The sequence below is a fragment of the Zootermopsis nevadensis genome, unplaced genomic scaffold (genome assembly GCF_977971745.1).
Source record: "Zootermopsis nevadensis isolate Lab colony 2312 unplaced genomic scaffold, Znev_1.0 Znev_ptg000005l, whole genome shotgun sequence".
NCBI classification, from domain to species: domain Eukaryota; kingdom Metazoa; phylum Arthropoda; class Insecta; order Blattodea; family Termopsidae; genus Zootermopsis; species Zootermopsis nevadensis.
Genome location: NW_028259137.1, coordinates 1,389,061 through 1,412,326, shown reverse-complemented (window position 1 = coordinate 1,412,326; position 23,266 = coordinate 1,389,061). Strand labels below are relative to the sequence as shown.

Genomic DNA, 23,266 nt, shown 5'->3' with positions numbered 1-23,266 from the left:
ATATATTTAAACTAAAGTTTGTAAACTTTCTTTACTTTAAAATTAAATTAAATCGATTATTCGATATGGAATACAGAATGATATTTTAATTATTTTAATTATCTTATTTTAAATACATTGTGATTTGACGGAATAACCAAATAATTTAATTTTAATTTAATAAGTCACAATATGACGCAACTACACTATCTTATGAATTTCTTTACTTGTAATCCAATCGTAACACTCACTGTATTTTTGCAGATTAGTTATCACAAACTTCAGCTGTTTAAAATGTATAAACACGTCAGAAATTCAAACAAAACTGTGAACGTAAAACCTGACGCGAAAAAACTCAGGAGACAAAGACGCAGATGGAATAATACTACGTAAATAAATCTTACAAAAATAATAATATAGAAAAATTCTTACCGTTTATACAAACACATTATTACATATGATAGACGCCTAAAACAATGATAAGTTTCAAGTATAGAACAGCAAATCCTGGCTGATACAAGAACAAAATAAACTGTAATCATAATTTAAAAAGTCTTTGTAAAAAAAAAAAATTGGATTTAACTAGCTCAGGATAGGATCCACTGACTGGCTTTTGAGGACACTGTAATGAACCTATCAGTTCCACAAATCATACGGAATTTCTTGACTAGCTGAGTGACTTATCAGGTTCTCGAGGAATAATACTCCATGAAAAGCTTTAAGTTTATAGAATATCACCGCTTCTGAAATTACGTAAAGATTTTCAGTACTTTCATCGGAAAATTTCTTAATGACTATTACTGATTTGTTACAATATTAAAATGAAGTAATGAAAAACCATGGTGTGCTGTTTTCTGTGTCATTTCAGAATCTTCTTTGCTTCAAACAGAAGAGAGATTAAGAAAACAAGAAATTCAACTCTTTTACCGTCAGCGCTAAATTTAGTGAACCCATTATCCATTAGGAACAAGTTATTTTCTGTAACACTTAATTACCAAACAACTCTGAATCACCACTGAAACAGGCTGGGACTGTACCATGAATTGAAGTGAGAAACATTACGTGTTAATGTGTCAATCAATGAAATTGGTTACGGAATTGAACATTTAGCGCTGTTTATAAAGCTGTCAATGAACATGCTGAACGTACATGGAGATTGTGTTTAACAAAATTCCTTGCTTATTAACATTTCCGCCTTACTGCCTGACGTAGTGTGTTAAAACTTCTGTGAAAGAAAACATTTAATTAGTTCCTCCATTGTTTAACAACTTCCGGCAGTGAGGAGCGCCACTATCGCTAACAGCTGCTGTACTCGGAACTCGCGGCAGAAGGATTCATTTTGTCGAGGGGTGTTCGGTAGCACGCTCTAAGAGGGATAGTGGCTAGTAATCATTTTATCTGGTGTCCAGAAACTTCTACAAACATGAGTCATGAACCGAATAGTTGGTGTAGAATACAGACTTTTATCCCCGGAATTTCAACACGTTTATCAGCTAACCTAACATATATTCGTTTTCTTGTCTCACGAGACGAATGTGGGACTTTCTTCAAACAGTAAAGTACAGCTTTCTTCTTGAGCCTCGTACATACAGGCATACCTCGTTTTATTTCGCTTCGCAGATATTGCGTTGAAGGGTTGTGGCAACCCTGCGTCGAGCAAGTCTATCGGCGCCATTTTTCCAACAGCATGAGCTCACTTCGTGTCTCTCCGTCACATTTCGGTAATTCTCGCATTGTTTTTTTAGACATAATTATATTTCACACTTAACAGACTACAGTATAGCGTAAACATAACTTTTATATGCACTGGGAAACCAAAAAATTCGTGTGACTCGCTTTATTGCTGTGGTCTGGAACCGAAACCGCAATATCTCCGAGGTATTCCTGTATATTACTCCTTCATAACCAACTTTAAAGCCCATTTAATGCTACAAAATAGATTCTGTCATTTAATTCAAAAGACCAAGCTATGGCGGAGTAATTCCTGCTTACGGTGAGGGGAAAAAAACATAAACTGAATAAGTAACAGGTATGTTATTGATTTCAGTTTTGAATTTAATTTGTTGCTTTATGATTAATAGCTGCATAGACTTTACAGTGCCTCCAAAAAGTCACGCAACTAAAAGTTGTATATTACATTAAAATTGGATTTTAAGGTTATAATTACGTATTATGGTTAATTAATTAATTAATTAGTGTTCTGTCTGACGACAGGTCCATATGAACAAATTCCTCCCATCCTTTTCTCGGACTGGGACCTGTTCATATACGTTCTTGGCATATGATCCAGAAGTGGTTTGCCATTGCCTTCTTCTGTGTGTGAATGGAGTAATTGTTGGGATGCCACGGAGGAAAACTCCGTGTTGCCTAGACCACGGCCTTGCCCAACACAAGTTATAAATTCGGGCACCGCCGGGAATCAAACCCGAGACCCCAGGATTACAAGGCCAGCGTTCTAACCGCTAGACCACCGTGGCGAGTATTATGGTTATAATTACATTATTATTATTAACTACTTCATATGACTGCGTTCGAAAATAATGTTCAACAATAAACAAGTGTTGCATTGTTGAAAACGACATGTTTTAGACACACACACACACAATTGTTAGAAAAGCAAGGAAAATGAGGGGATAATAATGAATGCATTGTCACATTAACAAAATATTCACGCTACATTTACACTTTGGTTTGCGTGGATTTTAGGACATTCTGTATTTATTACAAATCTAAAACGTTTCGACCTCTTAACTATTAATAACGCTGAGAGTTGCCATATGTATTATAATGTAACTAATAATTAGCATATCTTCAACTTTTAGAGTAACTTTTAAATCATAGAATAACGGTATATCTAACTCGAGTAAGCTTTATTTTAATAACTAATGTTTCATATTGAATAATAACCCTTCAGACACTGAAATGCACCAAGTTTCTCTGACTGAATTTTATTACGACAAAACCTAAAATCCTTGCGCTGTATTACGTAATTAAATAACATCCATGAACATGAACTTCAAAGGTCAAAACAGGTTAGGTTTTTAATAAATCTTACTTAAGTCTTACGTCGTAACTGACTGTGATTCTTATATGAATCATATTTATTACAACGGTTTTCAAACGAATGTGGAATAAATAACCATCACTTATCGATCTTCGCATTAAGTACACCAGGCATATCGATTTCAGTTTCTATCGAGAGTCACATTTACACAAGTGCCTATTCTGATGGCCTACGTTTACGAATTCCAAACCTAAGATATTATTTTCCACAACAAAACCATCTAATTTCACTGAAACACACGTCTCCTTGATTTAATTAATGTTTATACAGAATAAGCCAGTCAGTAACTATGCGTTTTATATATATTTATTATCACAGTCTATACACAAACGTTTGTGTATAGACTGTGATAATAAATATATATTTGGTTTCAACACAAACATGACGCACTTAAGCTACAAATATGCGTTTTATATTCGTGGGTTTCGTGGGTACAACAGCGATTAGGACCATTTCTGTAAAGATTATTAAGCATTTCGTAATTTAGTAATGTGTTTTCTCTGAGGTTCGAACTAGAATCTTAGGACTCACAGCCTTAAAAACTATAAATCTTACTAAATTCTTAAATATTATTTTTATGAGCTCGGCTTCAAAAGGTTTCATGTTGTTGTTTTTTTTCAGTTTTTTCAAAACGCTAATCAAGCTGTTGATCTACATTATCTAGAAATGATAACACTCAGCTCTTTACTTAAGCTTACTTAACATACGTGTTGCGGGTTACAATCCTCAAAGCACAGTGGTAACTCATATGTGCCACCTACTTTAACACTCTGAAGATGGACGTCTTCTGTTATGTTCCACCGTGTAGTCTAGCAGATACTGACGGACGTTTCAGAGTAGCTTACTGACTCAGGTTAGGTTCTATCAAACTGCACTATGCATCATCCCAAAAAAAAATCATCTTTATACTCGTGATGACCTCAGATCTCACCATTAAATAACTTTATATTTCGCCTAAAGATTGTATTTATTATATTAGAATATCAGAGTGAATATCGATTATTTCCCACAACAGCATAAATCAACTGATATATTACATGGAGACGTGTTTTATTTCAGTTAAGAACTTAATTTTTAAAAAAATTACATAACTTCTGTTTGAAGTGGACACAGGTGATTTGTGTAGCCATGAAAACCTTAACCACCATGTTCACCGTAATAATTGGTGAGCTGTATAAATAATATAACTTCTCGCAATGTACTTTTCTCCGCCCTCATGTTAATTCTCTCTCTACGTTCCGGTATTAAAAAGAAATCAAGTCTTACATTTGATTTTCAGGTTGAAACACCATTACTGCATACATCCTGTTTAAATGCCTCGTAAAATAGACATTGAGTCATGTAATTTAGGATATACAGCAATTTTAGGGGAAGTTTTGCTTCTGTTTGTACCCAAGTTACGAGACAAGACGTCTAATAGTCTCACAGAGGATTTCTATAGCGGATAAAATATGATTGTATTAATACTTCCGTTCTAATAAAAGAGATAAATCAACTGATATCCAGTATCTGTTCGGAAAGTTGTGTAATCAGTAGTGGCACAACTGCTGTTATCTTAAGTAAATTACAACTATATCAAATCTAAAACTTATTGACGATGGTGAAGAGTCATTTGAATAAAAATTTCCTTGGATATTATCCATCATCTAGTAAATATAAAACGTAAAACGACGTTTCGGAGATGGGACTCTATCTCAGTCTTCAGGTTCCTATCTCCGGAGATAGGGATTAGCTCTATCTAGTGGGCCCAACTGTGTAGGAACCTGAAGACGGAGATAGAGTCCCATCTCCGAAACGTCGTTTTACGTTTTATATTTACTAGACGATGGAAGGTCCGGAGATAGGGATTAGCTCTATCTAGTGGGCCCAACTGTGTAGGAACCTGAAGACGGAGATAGAGTCCCATCTCCGAAACGTCGTTTTACGTTTTATATTCACTAGACGATGGATAATATCCAAGGAAATGTTTATTCAAATTACAACTAGCTTCGAGAAAATAAAGTTTCGAAATTCACTTCACTATAACTAAATGTTTTTTCTATAAGATACTCTAGTAAAGAAACTGAAATATCGTCTTGTGTCTGTCAAAATAAACAGCTGTGTTTGGCGGATAATAATATTTCTGGTAGTTAAATTAGCTTGGATTCAGTTCTTGTTGGGTACCAACAAACCGCATGTCAATATCAATGAGTTTTAAGTTCAGTTGAACCAAGAACACTTATTAGTGTCTGTCTGGTGATTCTAAAGGGATCAGTACCTGAGAGTCATATCACCGTGGAGCAGAGTCCTTGAAAAAAATGACAGTCGCCAAAATGACTACGAAATTTCCCGAAACGTCGTTAGTATTCACATCTGCTTGCAATGCATTTAAAAGTATTAAAACTTTTAGGTTCGAAATGCATTTCAAATAGATACTTTTGTACCGCTGTTTTATGCAGAATGAGCCAATAGTCGCACCCCATAGGGTCTATAGTCGAGCCCGGAATCGTCTTTATTGAAGTAGATTTTAAAATTTATGGCCATCAAATTTGAGGAACATACTGACAACGAATATAACTGTTTACACCCACTACAACATTTCCACGGTGAATTTATAACCCTGACTGGCATTTCATTCTGCAATTCTTAAATAATTATTCGTCGGTCTATGTAAACTACAGACTTCAGTTGACCCTAGAGGTAAAATTCCACAGGCGTAAAGTCCGGCGACCACGGTGGCCATTCCACGGGACAACGACACCCGATCCATTGGTTCGGGAACGTATCAAACAGGAAGTCAATATTTTTTTATTCATTTATTTTATATGCATTGTATTACTGTAATAATTACGATTTAGCATAAGAATCAGTACGAGAAACATTTTAAAACGTTATAAATAATAGTAAAATATATTTTTTTTCACTTTCTGGTTACGAAATCGGCGTTATTCTGAATCTGCGCAAATTTGACCGGCGCAAATCGAGGACTACCTGTATTTCCATTCATTAAAAATTAAGTATTATGCTTCTATTCGTATTTAATTTAAATTCAAATACGCTGCGATAATAATTTCGCGAACAATACGTTTTTAGCATTTACGTGGTGTTAAAAAAATTAAAATTCTTTTGAATAACATCGGTTTCATTAATTCTAGAACCCCCGTTACATTTGACGATATTAAAATGTATTAAAATTTTGAATTTGAATTTGTATTTCGTTATGAGATCAGCCCAGGCAGAAGAATGTGCCACGAGCTACGAACTACAAAGCCACGGGACGCTTAAGCCTTCAACCCAAGTTCAGTCATCGGGGTCATGCCAGTTCTCGACATACATCTCATTCCGATGGCTGGTATAATGGCTAAGACACGAGGCGGCTGGCCTCTGCGAGGTCCATCGGCCAATGCCTTACACCGTACAATTGGGTGTTGTACCTGAAACAAATTCCAATCTCGACTCGAGGTCGGCTTTCCTGATTTAAGTTTGTTTGTGTTTCATTAACTCCTGTCGAATGCCAAGATAATACGAGGCTCGTCCACAAAGTAAGTTTCCCTGGGGCCGTTTACAGAAACAAAACACAATTTCATGGAAATATTTATTGCAACAGATACAGCAAGTGTCCAGCTATTTTTCAACATATTCGCCACCGGAATTGAGACATTGGTCATACCGTGGGACCAACTTTTGAATACCTGTGTCGTAGAAGTCTGCCGCCTGGGATTGGAACCACTGTGTGACAACCATCTCCGCCTCTCTGTCATTCTCAAAACGCTGACGCTGACCGGACAGGAATTTCTTGAGGTGTAGGAAAAGATGGAAATCACTGGGAGCGAGGTCCGGGCTGTAGGGTGAATGATTAAACACCTCCCAGCTGAACTCCTGCAGGAGACTTGCTGTCCGTCGAGCCGTGTGCGGCCTAGCGTTATCACTGACCGCACTTCACAGTCGGCGGGAGCTGGAATAAGAACCTCCATCTTCAACAGCTGCAACGATGCTACTGTGAGAACGCGGGAGGTGCCGTTAGTGCATGCGCCATGCTACGTCATTGCTCTATCACGTACGCACAGTCGCTTCGCTCAATATAAGGTTTGCTAGCTGTGGGACGAGTGGGAAACTTACTTTGAGGACGCGCCTCGTAGTATCTTCAAACAGACCATGACTACATCCTTCCAAATCTTTTAATTCATCGCTAGAAATGTCTAATCTGTTCAGTTGGAAGTGTCGTCGGATAATCAGATAAATTAATTATTGTGTAATGCCACCAACTTCATGTTTCTACATACGAACTTAGGATACTTAGACGATGCGTTCTTCAGTGCCTTGAGCATCTGGGGGTCCCAACCTTCGTTGGCTTTGATCTGTTAGACAATTGTTAGGACTCCTTAAGGTACAATTTGGCTGCACGCGACAGAGACAAGCGACCGATGCAGGCGACAGAGACGGGAGACGGACACATCGCAGCTTGTCGCCACACACTTTTGAGGTGACGACCGAGACATGTGGCAAAGTGTTTGTTTTCTTTGTTTTGTTGAGACATACGTGCACATATTCTGTGAAAAATGAGTACAAAAATGCTTCTAAAAAGGTTACTCGAAGAAGATGATGTGTTGCTGTGTTATTTGTTGCGAAAGAAACAAAGAAAACCTATGAGTTCAATATTCAAAACCAGACGTGAAGAAGGATCTTTCTGTCGGTGGTCAGTGGTCGGTTTTCTGCTACTAATTCTACCAATTGCTCATCTTGGTCACCAGTAAATTTAATTTCCGCCATTATTTTACTCAACAACACACGTGCTGCCTGAGCCCGTCGCGCGACACTACTGGTCCGAGAGCGGTCTCCTGTGATTTGTCTCTGTCGCCTGTCTTTGTCTCGCGCTCGTAATTGTACTTCATACGATTGTATAGAGAGCAGACAGGAAGCGACCAGTCTCGGTCTCGTAACTCTGTCGCCTGTCTCGGTCGCTTGTCTCTGTCGCGTGCAGCCAAATGGTACCTTTAGACGAGTTATCAGCCCGTCGCAAGGCCTCTATCTGTACACAGTGACACGCGGACAAACATCCACGCCTTGAGAGGGATTCGAACCCACGAGGCCACTGTGACGACGTTTCTACATAATTTTGTCAAAAAGGGAAAAGTACAAAATTAATTTGTGACGTAATCCGAGCATCCTAAGACGGAGATAAACAGAACCAGTATCCTAGGCGACTTCCTGCAACCAATCTCAGTGAACGAGAGATTTCTGATTCTCACTGCAGCGAATATTACGTAAGATTTACGTCTTCTGTGTTCTTACTCCGTGTACTCTAGTAAACGTTTACCGATGTTAACAAAAATGCTCCAGGGTGATCATCACCCTGATAATAGAGACAGCAAGCACCTCTGAAACGTCTGAAAACTTCTACCAGACGAGATGTTGTAACAACAGAAGACAGCCATCTACAATGTCACTGAACATTTTATACAAGTAAGAAATCTTAACAAAGATGTAAGACCAATGAATTCTCGTCCTGACATTGAAACGAAAGCTGTAATTGACTTTATTTGGTTTTATGGTCGCAGTCTATGCGTAACGTCTGTAACTCACGGATCATAGACCCAAACACCTTGAAGTTACGGTTGAAGAATCAAGGTCGGAGATGTTGAAGTGTGAAAGAGACCAAGGGCCGGAACAAAATGTAAACGCAGTTAAAAGCAAACAGGAGCCCTCAGTTCTAGACCTACGACCACTTTCATAACCTCTTATCGAATCTCAGGCCACAAGTTTAGAAACGAGGGGAAATCTGTTAAAATGCGATGGCCTTCATACTCAGCTCAATAATTTACTTTAACCAAAACGCCTTTGATCGATTATTCGATAACATTTTCGTTCCAGTAATCTTTCAATATCTACTTCAGACTAAGTCTTTGAGATTCCTAACCATCCCTGCACGTGTTCATCGGCGAGTCCTTGATATGACGTCCTTCATTGAGCTAAACAGCTGCTCACATCGATACTTATTACCAATTACTGACATGTTTATTGATATTTACTACTTTTCAATGTACAGAGTTACACAGAATACCAAGAAAATTAACGCGGACAGCAAAACTCATAGATCTGCCGCAATCGATACGCGAGCCTTTACAACAACATGAGTCCATCATCTTAAAGGGTATGTTCCTCGTTTACTATTTTTAATAGATATTTATACGAATATTTATTTATTTCCTATGTCAATTCATACTCATTCCAAGAAAATAATTAAACATTAATTCCACAGATAAATATAACGTCTGACTACAATAAACAACTTACCATGAAAATGGAAAGCTACAAACAGAACTACTGATCGTTATAATATATTGCATCAAATATCTAATAGTTTTTAAAATATTTTAAATTGATAAAAACCTGAAGACGACGGTATTACCCGTCGAAACGTGTCGTTTTAATAAAAGCGCTAAAAAATATAATGTAAAATCGTATTTACGATTAAGAGCGCTAATATAATATTTTACACAATAAAATGTTTTAATATTATATAATTTTTACAAACACCAATAAACTTCAAACGTTTGTGTATAGACTGTACAAAATAAATATATTTAAAGGCATAATTTCCGTCAGTAATTTGGTCAGACTGTTAACCTAATAACAAACTGAAACACTGCAATCCTTCGAAAATCGCAATACGTTTCAGACAAACAAAATCGAAGCTGACAAGACAAAAACCCCTTTAAGAAATTTTGAGGTTAAAAGTACAGCAGACACTGTTAACAGTCGCCATTGGCTAAGATGTCGGGCTCGTGTTTAAGAATAATACGTAAAAGTGTGTCATATAAAGACGAACGAATATGGTCATCTGACAGCTACAAGAACTGGTTTCGGATGTCATTGTAGTTTCGTCTTCAAAACATGTAGATTTCTTGGTATGGAAGCCACCGATTTGTCCGTGTCTGCACGAACTACGAACCGCAGAAACTTAAAATCAAATACGGCTGCTAGAAAAACAAAATAAAAATCTATTACCACATGACAAATGCATTAAAAAAAACATCCGGTGGGAATACGAGGTGCGATCGGAAAGTTTCAAGACTGCGCGTATAAAAACCCGTAAACTTATCTCAGGTATTAAATTCATCCATCACCCTCGAAGTAGTTCCCCTGGGAATGAACACAACGATCCCAGCGCCGCTGCCAAGCCTGGAAGCATCCCTGGAAATCTTTCTTTGTCAGCCTGTCAAGCACCATCTGCGATTCTGCCTGAATCTCTTCTATCGTCTCAAATCTCCTTCCCTTTAGCTGAATTTTCATCTTTGGGAAGAGGAAGAAGTCACACGGAGCTTAGAAAGGAAGTTGGGGTCGGTTCTTGTAAGATCTTTGAGCTCCTGACAAACGAGAAGTCGATTCTGCTTCTGGTCCTCAGACAGGATGCGTCGTCCTTTAGAATCAGCTGACAGGTCCCATAGCCTATCCCAACAATGTCGCACAAGTCGTTGATGGTACGACGTCGATCTTCGTGAATGGCCTGCCGAATCTTCGTAACATTTTCGGGCGTTGTGCTCGAAGATGGTCGTCCAGAACGCTCGTCATCATCGACAGAGGTTCGGCCATTTTTAAAACGTGAATGCCACACAAAAGTTTGCGGACTCCCCAAATGCTTGCTTTAGCATTTCATAGGTTTCCGTAGCCGTTTTGGCGAGTCTTTGGCAAGAGATTCAAGCAGAATCGCAGATGGTGCTTGACAGGCTGACAAAGAAAGATTTCCAGGGATGCTTCCAGGCTTGGCAGCGGCGCTGGGATCGTTGTGTTCACTCCCAGGGGAACTACTTCGAGGGTGATGGATGAATTTAATACCTGAGATAAGTGTACGGGTTTTTATACGCGCAGTCTTGAAACTTTCCGATCACACCTCGTAGTTCCGACGACTTTGTTTACTGCACGCATGAGTGGGTGTCTCACCTCTTCGCTTTCCAAATCGTGAAGGCCAATTCCACGACTTTCCTCATAAATATACTCTATTCATTTCCAACAAGCCACCCACAATTCCTCGGGCGTAGCGAACCAGGTGTTTTATGACAGTAGCATTCAAAATCGACCATTCTGCAACTTGAAACATTTATTCAGCTGTTTGCTTTGTGGCTTCAACTATGTACAATATAATTTAATAAAAAATTTATCTTTTACGTGTACATATATAATTTACAATATTCTTAAAATTCTCATTCATTTCAGCATACACACGTAAACATTCACTTTTCATGTTTGCTCAATTTAACGTTTCATAACTTTCAAGCAAATTGGATATTTTCTAGATTGATCCGTCGTCACAAAGTATACTCTATTCAAGATGTGTATGGAGCGCAAGTAAACAAACGACGAACAAGGAAAGGAAAGTCACATACGTTGTTCAAAATCATACAACGGAGCTTTAATCTGAGCCCATGAAAGCTCAATGGGATTACACTCGAAGAACATGTATCGGCCATTACAAAAGGTTCTTCCTCTGCTCAAGACAAATAGGACTTTTGTTGATGTCTACTCCACACACATCCTAAATATACCATGAGACTTTACAGTCATGGGTTTTTTATTCAGTTGTAGATCGAAAGACGTTAAAAAATGTGGAATGTTTACGTTTGGTTCTACAATAACGTTATGGAATCAGCATCGGGCAATATGGCGGACGGTGTACCGTTGATTAAGATTAATGGAAATACAAATTAACATAACATTAGTTATTCTCAAATTTCTGCCATGCAAGAGAACGTAATTTAACTGACTTAATATCACGTTAAATGGCCCGATATAATATTGTTTACCTTGTGGGGTATTTGGAAACACAATCAGTAGACCAGGATACGTTATAACATCGAATGATTCGACTACTATTAAAAAATTAATTGTAAACAATTCAAAAAGAAACGGTTTGACCTAATTTAAGGTACAATATCGGAATTATCCCGGAGGAATCAAGAAAAACCACGGAAAGCCTTAACTTTCTTAACCCCTGCACTAGATGTTTAGTAAGAATTCAGCTGATTTAATATTTCCCTTGACTCTTGCATTAAGTAGTCTTCTGTATTATCCGACATTTTCGATTAACCAACCATCATTCGGTCAAGTTTATTTCGGATAAACATTACTCTACTGTACAGTATTTCTGCACAGTTTCAATGCAGTCACCATGAACAACATGTTTCGACTACCTCTTAGTCATGTTCAGGTGGTAGTCCATATCTGAATGATACGTAAAAGTCGAAATATTTTCAAAATTACTGCAGTATAAAACCGCGTAATGAAACATTGTATATATTAACAACAGAATGCTACAATATATGTTTATCTGTTGAATACGACGTTGAAATTGTAAGAATCTTGTAGTGGAGCTTCGCTTTCGGGGCCTGGCGAGAGAAATTGATCCAGAGAGATTCTAATAGATCAATGATGTGTAGGGTTCACTCCCCTCAGGGCTCTACAGTGAAAACATTAAATCTTTTATCGGAAAATTCCGTGGGGAAGTCTGGATTTGTTAGTGACTTGCAGAGACCACACGACTACAAGGTTCTTGCTTTTTCGTCGCCATAATCTGAAGTCATATTCTGTCTGACGACAGGTCCATATGAACAGGATCCTTCCATCCTTTTCTCGGACTGGGACCTGTTCATATACGTTCTTGGCAGATGATCCAGAAGTGGTTTGCCATTGCCTTCTTCTGTGTGTGAATGGAGTAATTGTTGGGATGCCACGGAGAAACCGGGGAAGCCCCCGGAGGAAAACTCCGTGTTGCCTAGACCACGGCCTTGCCCAACACAAGTTATAAATTCGGGCACCGCCGGGAATCGAACCCGAGATCCCCAGGATTACAAGGCCAGCGTTCTAACCGCTAGACCACCTGGGCGGTACGTAAATATTACGTAATATTATGTGGTCTCGTAGGTTGTTAATAACGTTTCGGAGGAATATATCACCTCCATCTTCAGGGTAAAGACGGAATGTAACAACCCATAAGACAACGATCAACATCTTTACAATCGTGAGGACTTCAAACCCTCAGATGCACCAAGATAATGTTTTAAAGTACGCCACGACCAATTCCTCCACCATTACTTATTTAACCTTCTGTATACACCGTTCACATTCGTGAAATTATCACAATCCTAACGTAACTAAAAGTTCATTTTATCTTTGGTGCATTCATAAGCTAAGGATTCATTGACTCAGACCTGTTTATAGAACTCGTGTGCAATAATATTTTGGACATCACACGCAAAAACGGTTTAAGGGACTATGTCACCATTAAATTAATCCACGCAATTTCATTTAATTAAAACGTATCTGCCTTCAGCTTATGATAGCTAAAGCAGTAGACCCTTACTCAGATGTAATGTGCCCAAGAATCCAGTTTAGGGAAGGAAATGGCTTATAAATAAATTAAATTCAACAGCTCTGGAACACAATTAACAAACCCTAATACATTTAACGTTAATCTTAAACGTAACCGACCTGTTGTGGTTATTAAGATTTGATTTCTAAATCCCAAACTCAAAGTAGTTTAAGGCAGAAACAGTACAGGTATTATCGATTTTTGATAACTCAAACTCTTGAATCCCGGGTTCAAATCCCGCTCCACATAGCTGGTATGCATAACGCGCTATAATATACTAGTTTTCAGAACTACAGCGAGGAGCTGATAACTGTTATAGACCTCATCAGAGATTTTATAATTTCAAATTAAGGAATTTTAATTTCTTCGTCAACTCTATAAACTACGAATTAAATATTATTCACACAACTGTAAACCAGAAACGTTCATACAATAAAAATAATGAAGGTATTATCGATTTCTATGGGAGGATAATATTAAGCAGGATCTATGGGAGATACGAGTTGAAGGAGTTGATTTTGTTGGCCCAGGGCAGGGTCCGGTGGAGGGCTTTGGTTAATTCGGTGATGAACCTTCGGGTTCGGTAAGCCATCTAGTTGGTTGGGTCCACTATTTGGGAAGCCTGAGGGGAAGAGACCTCTGGAGAGACCTAGACGTAGATGGGAGGATAATCTCAGGCGGGATCTATGGGAGATAGGAGTTGAAGGAGACTGGATTTTGTTGGCCCAGGACAGGGTCCGGTGGAGGGCTTTGGTTATTTCGGTGATGAACCTTCGGGTTCCGTAAGCCATCTAGTTGGTTGGGTCCACTATTTGGGAAACCTGAGGGGAAGAGACCTCTGAGGAGACCTAGACGTAGATGGGAGGATAATGTCAGGCGGGAACTATGGGAGATAGGAGTTGAAGGAGTTGATTTTGTTGGCCCAGGGCAGGGTCCGGTGGAGGGCTTTGGTTAATTCGGTGATGAACCTTCGGGTTCCCTAAGCCATTATCGATTTCTAGTTTTATTTTTTATAAAGTCGTGTTATTTACTGCATACATTTATTTCTGTAATTCATCCATTTACGAACAACCTTAATTAACATAAAATAAAGTTAAACATATCTTCAGTCATTTATCTACTTACACTCTTGTATGTTCAACAACGCCGAAGACAAAGCCAGCCATTGGACACGTGATGAGACGGTTCTATCCAATCCTCACTCACGTCCTTTCATTTTCGTCTCCCTAATCAGTGCATTTCCAGTATTTCCCCCCGCAAATACTGTATACCTGTGCTTACTTGTTGCATTGGCAAAACACATCCGAGTGACACGTCATCTTAATCTGTGTTCATAAATCACAAACTTCCTCAGCATAAAAGTATAATAAGTTTCCTCGTCCCCCGTTTACTTAAAGTCTTGGCTCAAACAAATTGACGATAAGATAGACGAGGCCTACCCATGGGAGAGATGAAAAATAAACACAAAATTGATAAGAAATTAATGGAAAGAGCCTAGTTGAAAGAACTAGCAGTAGGCTACGGGGTAATAAAAAGATTCGTGTACCTCAGTATTTGGACCAGTGTCAGCCTTTTGTGACTATTATTATTATTTAGTGTTCTGTCTGACGCCAGGTCCATATGAACAGGATCCTTCCATCCTTTTCTCGGACTGGGACCTGTTCATATACGTTCTTGGCAGATGATCCAGAAGTGGTTTGCCATTGCCTTCTTCTGTGTGTGAATGGAGTAATTGTTGGGATGCCACGGAGGAAAACTCCGTGTTGCCTAGACCACGGCCTTGCCCAACACAAGTTATAAATTCGGGCACCGCCGGGAATCGAACCCGAGACCCCAGGATAACAAGGCCAGCGTTCTAACCGCTAGACCACCGTGACCACGGAAACGAAATTTCTTGTTCCATAAAAGATGATGTTATTCAAGTTGTAAGTCGATAAATAAACGTAATTCGTATCTATTTATCTGTCCATATTCAATAGGCTTAATTTCCAACACCTGTTTCACTACAGTAATTACTGTAAACCGACTGTATTAACTACAAGCAGATTTCTAATTTTCTATACCTGAATATTTTAAATGACAATTATAGAACCCACGTTTCCCTTTACCCCTCAAACCCTGGAATCCCCGGGTTCGAATCCCGCTCCACATCGCTGTTATGCATAACCCAATAGAACATACTAGTAAAGCGAGCAGTTGATAACTATTATAGGCCCTATCGGAGTTTGTATAATTTTAAAATTAACTAATTTTAATTTTTTCATCAACTCTACAACACTACGAACATAACATTTTTCACACAACTGTACACCTGAAACGTCAAAACAATGAACTTATCATTAATAATTAAAAACAAAACATTTCCGTTCACTTCACTAAACTGTTTACTGAACACAGCCATCAAGTTGTGAGCACATCTATTTAGATTTCGTGATATGCCGGATTTTCTTCCAGACCCCAAAGACTAACTACACTTAAATTTTTCGTGGTGTTTTAATCCCTCAAGAAAATTCTGGACGGTTCTCTAAAATAGGCCACTACTGCTTCCCTCCAACCCATTCCCATTTAAACTATACTTCATTATCCTCCCTTTCGACATCACATGGACCATGTTACGTATTTGAAAACCTCCCAAATTTAAACAAGCTTACACTTTTCAGGTTTAATGTTATCCTTTACTATGATCTAACGCTCCATAAACAAACAATGTGCAATCAGTGCAGTGGAATCCAATTTGGTTCCCTGTTCCCTGCTCCTTGCAGTGACTTCAGGTATAAAATTTATAGTCCTGTTTGTTCACTGCCTACACTAGGACAAGACTTGCGTGTCAGAATTATTTTTAGAAACTAAAGATCCCATCAATAATATGGAGCACACATATAAAATCTTAAAAGTTCGTGACTATACTGAGTTATTTGAATAAAAATTTCCTTGGATATTTTCTATCGTCTACTAAAATAATAAAATAGAAAACGACGTTTCGGAGATGGGGCTCTATCTCCGTCTTCAGGTACCTAGAGCCCCATCTCCGAAACGTCGTTTTCTATTTTATTATTTTACTAGACGATGGAAAATATCCAAGGAAATTTTTATTCAAATGGAGCATACAGTCTGACATGTAACAAATTATATCCTCACGCGTTCTTTGCAACGTAGATTTGGAGTTATTAAATCCACTTTGTTCTATTGTTCCCACTTTGGCCACCAGATCGCAGCACTTCAATGTCCACCTCACGACTTTCCTCGTCCATAATTTCATCATCACCGCTCGTAGGAAATTAAAAAGTATGATTTTGAGGTTGTGCAGAACAGCACAACATCCACACCAAATTTCATCCAAATCTGCCAAGTGGTTTTTGTGATAAATCGACTGGACATACACGACTATCATATGGTGTTCTCTGTCCGGCTGTTTGTCTATCTCAAGCAAAGAACTGCAGGACGGATTTGGATGAAATTTAGTATTAACATAATGAAATCAATATTAAAAATCTTACTTCTTAATTTCCTACAGTTGGTAATATCAACAAGGCGTACGAATAAACTTGCGAGGTTACGTACAGTAATATATTTTCGAGAAATACATGACTTAGGTATAATAATTCATCGTAAATGTAATTAAATACACGACGGCTGTATAAAAATACTCTTAACTGATAGTACCCATACAATATATTCGGAAATCATGATGGATCAGCCAGCACGAATCCAAATTCTCCACCTTCACCCAGTTCAGATGTATATTCTCTAACCTGAAAACATCGTGCATGTCCACCACAAACCAGCGTCCAATTATACAGCTTCAACTTTTACAAACCTGTTATTTTATTACGAATGGAAAAGGCTAGAAACTTTAACCGGACCAACTTCTTTGTTTGCATGCCAGGATCATAATTACGTGAAATATCGAACTGAAAATAGACAATGACACAACTTGGTAAATTTTCTTTGTATATTTTATCAGAGTCGGCCAACGTAAGATTATGCCATGTAACAGAGGCATATAAGGTTCGACCCCAATTAAACATTATAAGACACAATAAGACTGTCTAAAGAAGATAAATTATAACGCGACTAAGCTCTACGGTCTTAGTGCCTGAGAATTTACGTAATAATAAAAATACAGTTTACTACCAATACGTTAAAACCGTTTATACTGTCAGTTAGGAAAAAATTTAAACTTCACGAAATATAAAATAAAATGTATAGAAAATTCCATACATTATTCTACCAACATCACCTCGTAGAGATTTACAATCCTCTGAAGACTCAACATCGATATTATCGATTTTAGACGTCCTGTTACGTAACAGCTGACTAAATAATAAAACAATGTGACCGCCCACACAAATGTTTTATTCACCCGATAACACGTTTCGTTCAGAGCAGGGTCGATTTCAGGTTCACGATGTATATTCTACGATATTATTACGTAAAAAAAACCTAAAAATAGTTGTGTAGACGGATCGATTTTATTATCATCTGAGGAGTATCGATACATTTTCAAATCGTGGACAAATAAAAGAAATTTGGAATGATTAAAAACATCGAACACAAATGTCATTAATAAAAATATTGAACAAATGTAGTTTAAAGCTGAGCCTTGTGGAACATCAGAGAGCATAAAATAGGGAAAAGAGTCTAAGATGCGAACTAAAAATGACCTTGCTGACAGTTAAATTTGAACCACTGGAGAGGGTACAGGATTATTGAACTCGTCCAATAAAATAGTATGAGCGGATCTGTCGAAGCCCTGGCTAAGATCAAAGTATTAAACACTTACGTAATTAATAATAAAAGTAGTAATAATAATAATAATAACATTCCGGGCGAACACGACGTCAGGGAACTTCAGAAAACTGCCATTTTGGAATCTTCATACATCATTCGAAAGACGCTGTCGTAAAATATGTAGTCATCCCTCACAATAAAACTATATAATACATGTAACACACATTGAAAACAAAATGTATTTCGGAAATACCTGCTGCACTATGTATCTCAGGGGCAAGGTTTGTCTCGGGTACGTAGAAGTAAACACAATGTACGAAAGTGGTGAATAGATTGAATAATAATATTAATGCCGGTTCGAAAAAAGCGTCCTTGAAAAACCGGTATTCAACTGATAAAGATATCTCAGCCATTGCACCCCCCCTTCCCCGGGCCCTTCCGGCCTAGACAAATCCAATCTGGTATTATTTCTAGAATACGTAATTTAATAATCGTCCTATTTAAGCCCATGTAAGTGGTCTCTTGTCCTGATGTTTTCCAACAGAAATGATGTAATCACTTTTGTTACGCTAATGCGTGTTACATTCTCCGCCAATATTTTTATATAAACAACACAACAACAGTAAACAAAGAACTCGGTCTACCACGGTACTTTTTCTGAATCTCTTCTTTGTCTAGCTGTCTTAATTACTTCATTTTCTATTAGTAAATGTTTCAGTAGTTTGTAGTCCAAGTACCTTTTCATTTTATAGTAACATGAATAATAATATCAACACATTTCATGCATAATAACCTTAAACGTATAATTCTAATTATGTTTTTTGTAAGAAACCACGCATTTCCAGCGTCGATCAAACACATTTATAACGAAACAAAGATAATACACACAAATGCAACGTGTTAACGCCATATTAGTGTTTTGCGGGGAAATGAATAGTTGTTTGGTTCTACTGTAGTTCTCTTGCAAACGACACAAGAGTCCATCCACCTTCCGAATTAAAGGAAATTTACAAAGCACGTGTGTCATTTCACTGTGTGTTACAACAATCGCCGAAGGCTAGTCACAACCCCAACACCACAGTTCAGTCACGTCAGATATTAATTTCTCGCTTACCTGAAGCAGGCCTTCATTTATTATAGAGTATGTTGAGTCCCACAGAAACATCTGTTCACAGCGCAGCAGAGACGAGGAAGGTTGGTCGGCTTCATTTTCATCCACAGCAGCTTAAAACAATGGCCACAACCACAAGCCTCTACTTTCCACAACACACTGCTGCTCACTGCGCCATGTAAGGGATTACTTGGGTGGGCGAGACAGTGCGCATGCGCCCGACAGGCTGTCTCACCGCCCACGAAACGAGATTGCTTTATGTCATATCCACTTTACTGTTGTTAAACTCGAACGTGATAGGAAGAACTGGGCAATGTCTATGCTGCCAACTAAAATTATATGAATGGCTTTTTATTTAAAGGGAAGATCTAGAAACTGAATTCATACATTCGAAAAGCCTACCACGGATAGTGAAAATGAGGCAGCACTTTGGCAATGAGCAATTTTTTTGCAAAATGCACGGATTATAAGATTTGTTTCGGACCACATCATAAGACCCAGTGCCTAACAAAACACCACGCAATGAACATGTGTGAGGGAGTGAAGGTACTTCTCACGCGTCCTTAACGTGTACACTAGAAGCATGAGAATCTTCACGCTCAGGTGAAGAGGTCCACGACACAAAAGTTAAAACACTCAGTGTACTCCATGCAGACAAATTGACACTGTGAAAAACACAGACCGCTAACCTAACCTAACTTAGCTAACCTAATTTTTCGTTCGGTTTTACGGCAACCGAAACAACTGATCTTATTTTATACCGGTGGTCCTCGGGGTCATCCTATTCGCCTATTTTACGCAATTTGTAAGACAGTGTTACTAGTGTTCATTCACGAAGTTTCGATACGTGCAAAATTTTCTAACTTCGTAATAGATTTTATTTCTATTTGCTATCATGTGTCTTTTCCTGTCTTTAAAATACGTCTTATTTAAATTTTAGCAAGAATGACACAAGACCTATTTACAGATATCCGACTGATAATTACGTGTGTGTATTGGCGTAAGCTATTTGCTTTCATTATGTGAGCATGAAGTCGGTTACTTCGGAAATAATAAATTACTATAGTCGTCAATAAATGTCGAGGTGTGTGCCCCTCTGTATCTCGGTCAGAACAAACACGAAACGCGAAATTTTGTGAACACTTTTATAAGCCTTTAATTTCCACGAATGAAAATAATATTTTGACTTACTGTGAAACTACACTAATGTTCGTTAACATAAAAAATTAAAACTGAATTTCTTTTGATTCGGTTTAACTGACGGATGACATAAACACAGGCGATGTTAATGACCTTTCTTCCATATTTAACATGACGCGAGTTCATTAATACAGTGAGATAGTAAATAATAAGCGTATGGTAAACTCTACTTTGGGTTTCATAGGTTAGAAAAGCGAGCAAACCCAAGATTCACTAAAATGACAACAGACAATCGACATCAGATTCATTTCTGCACGTGCAAACCTTAAAGAAGATAGCTCCAAATGACAAACTTACCATTCCCAGTGTCGACTAGTACGACAGCGAGATAAAGTTTCAAATCGCAGATGTTCCGACGACTGATTGATGTTGTCGATGACGTAAAACACAGACATTGAAATTAATAGGTCACTTCTAGAAGAAGACCCCCAGATTGTAATTTATTTATTTGCTAGAGTAATATATCAAAGTTGACAGTAGTAAACCTTTATTTTGCGATGAATAATAATACAGTTTATTCCAGGTTTAACTTTGTAAATCGCATCCAAAGTTCAAATTTTACAATATCTTTCTAAGTACAGTGGATTCCGGTTAATTGAGACACAATTGGACTAAAACATTTTGTCCCAATTATGAGAAGTTTCACGTGAAGATTTAAAAAGGTTTGTTCTTTAAGATTTATCCCAAATAAATGGTTACCCCCGGATTAACCGATGGCCCAATTAACCGGAATCTACTGTATATTAAATGTAAAAACATCTTCGTGGTGACTGAAGTAAGGCCTTTGTCAAAAACATTAAAACAAAACCGACCGCTTAACTCCAGACTCGAGACAACACGGGCTTAACCAAACTCCACCATAGCCTCGTTTGCATTTTCAGCCACTGAAGTCGCCACCGTCTGAACTAAATTTATGTTCTCTCTGCATCTGATGACGTTTGGCAACACTGACGAAAATAAAAGAGAATTCATTACCGCGTTATACACTGCACAGTTACATAATTCATTCATAATTTACAAGTTATTAGTCCGTATTTTTGTGCTAATTATTGTTGACCGATTTGTTAAAGGACGTAAGAAATCTCGCCTCAGCATCAACATTTAGATATTTAAAATATTCATCAGAATTATTCTGCATAAATGTAAATGAGCGGACTGTTTTAGCTGGGTGTGAGCTGTCCTGACGACAAATCTTCGTGATTTTTTTTAATTCCTCACCAATTTATATCCCATATCGAAGTAAGATTATTCATATGGTAAATTGAGGTAAAACTAGTGGTTAGAGTGATCGCCACTTGACTCAAGGTTCGCCGGTTCAAACCCGGCCGAGGTCGATGGATTTTTAATGGTGATAAAAATCCGTAGTACAACAACTTCTTTCAGAGGGGAAGCAAAGCCGGCGATCCCATGTCTTAGATTTACGGCACGAAAAATGATGAACGAGATGTTTCGTAAATAAAAATTCAGCGGCCATTTCTCACCCAAGTCTCTCCTGATTCACTGCTAGATGGCTCTGGCAATCAAATCAGGATTTAGTAGAAATTGTGCAGAGGCAGTGGACTGGTCACTCAGTACTCATAAATGCACGTTTCAAAGACTAGGAAAACCTCCGAAAAGGAGGTGACGAAGACCCACAACTGGGCAAAGGAAGATTCTGAGGTAAAACACCAGATCTAATTGCCTTTTCATAATAATATTCCAATTCTAATGCATAATAAGTATTTATAACCTGTAATTTATTTAACTGTGGTAGTTTAATGGTCTAAGATTGAAGGAATTCAGCTCACTACTAGGAGTCCTTTAATGTACAGGTTTAATTATGTATTATTAACTGGAAATCACATAAAAGAATTAAAAGAATCGGTGGCCACTTACTATCATATTTGTCTGTACGACAGACCAAAACAAAATGACTCACACATGACGATACAAACAGGTTCCTTACAAATTCATATCAGATGATAAATCTCGTCGTTGCAAATTTTGTTTATTTTTATAAGGTTCTAGGACTACGCTCAAAGGACTTTGCTCCAATGAGATTGTGAGTCGTGGAGAAATGAGAAATTCTTATAGAATTATGGTCGGAATACAGAAGGGAAGAGACTACTTTGAAGACCTAAACGTAGATGGAATAATAAAAAAATTATAAAATGGATGTTATGAAGACAAGATGTGAGGTGGATTGGATTTATCTGGCACAAAATAGTTTTCATATCAGGTTAATATGAACACTGTGATGTACGTTCATAATTCATGAAAAGGCGACGGATTTCTAGATTAGCTAAGCGACTATCAGTTTTGTAATACTCCGATACATTTTTATGTTCCAATCATTTGCTACGTTTCAGATATCTTTGCTGCCTTCATTATCAGGGTAATGAGTAAGATTGCCCTGATGATGGAGGCAGCAAGGACCTCTGAAAGCCGATAAACTTCTACCAGACTACGCGGTGCAACAACCCAGAAGATAGTCATCTTCTATTCTGCAGTTCTTTGTTAACTGTTGTTGAAAAATTTTAAAACTTCGATAACCACCTAGAAATCAGAATACGACAATGCAAATGTTCGTTGTTTTAAGAGGCGTGTACGTTAAAACAATGTCAGCTACAATACGCATTTCCGTCACAAAGTAACAATGTTAAGGAATTCGAATAAGTGGTTTGTACTGTAATACTGTAGAGCAGTGGTATTCAACCTGGGGTACGCGTACCCCCGGGGGTACGCGAAGACATCTTAGGGAGTACGTGAAATTTAAAAAAATATATATTACTTTATGATAAACACTGAATAATCAGTAATGTAATTTATTTAATTTATTTTAGATGTAGATTATGTA

At 37.9% G+C, this 23,266-nt stretch overlaps 1 protein-coding gene across 7 annotated transcripts in view; it reads right to left on the bottom strand.

Annotated features, from left to right (window-relative positions):
- Positions 1-19,414, bottom strand: part of LOC110835430 (uncharacterized) — a 126,217-nt gene extending 106,803 nt beyond the window's left edge. For all 7 annotated transcript variants that reach the window (XM_087343359.1, XM_087343361.1, XM_087343360.1 and 4 more), the window contains exon 1: positions 19,234-19,414. The gene's annotated coding sequence lies outside the window, so the exon portion shown is untranslated. The remainder of the gene's footprint in view (positions 1-19,233) is intronic.
- Between the last annotated feature and the right edge of the window lie 3,852 nt (positions 19,415-23,266).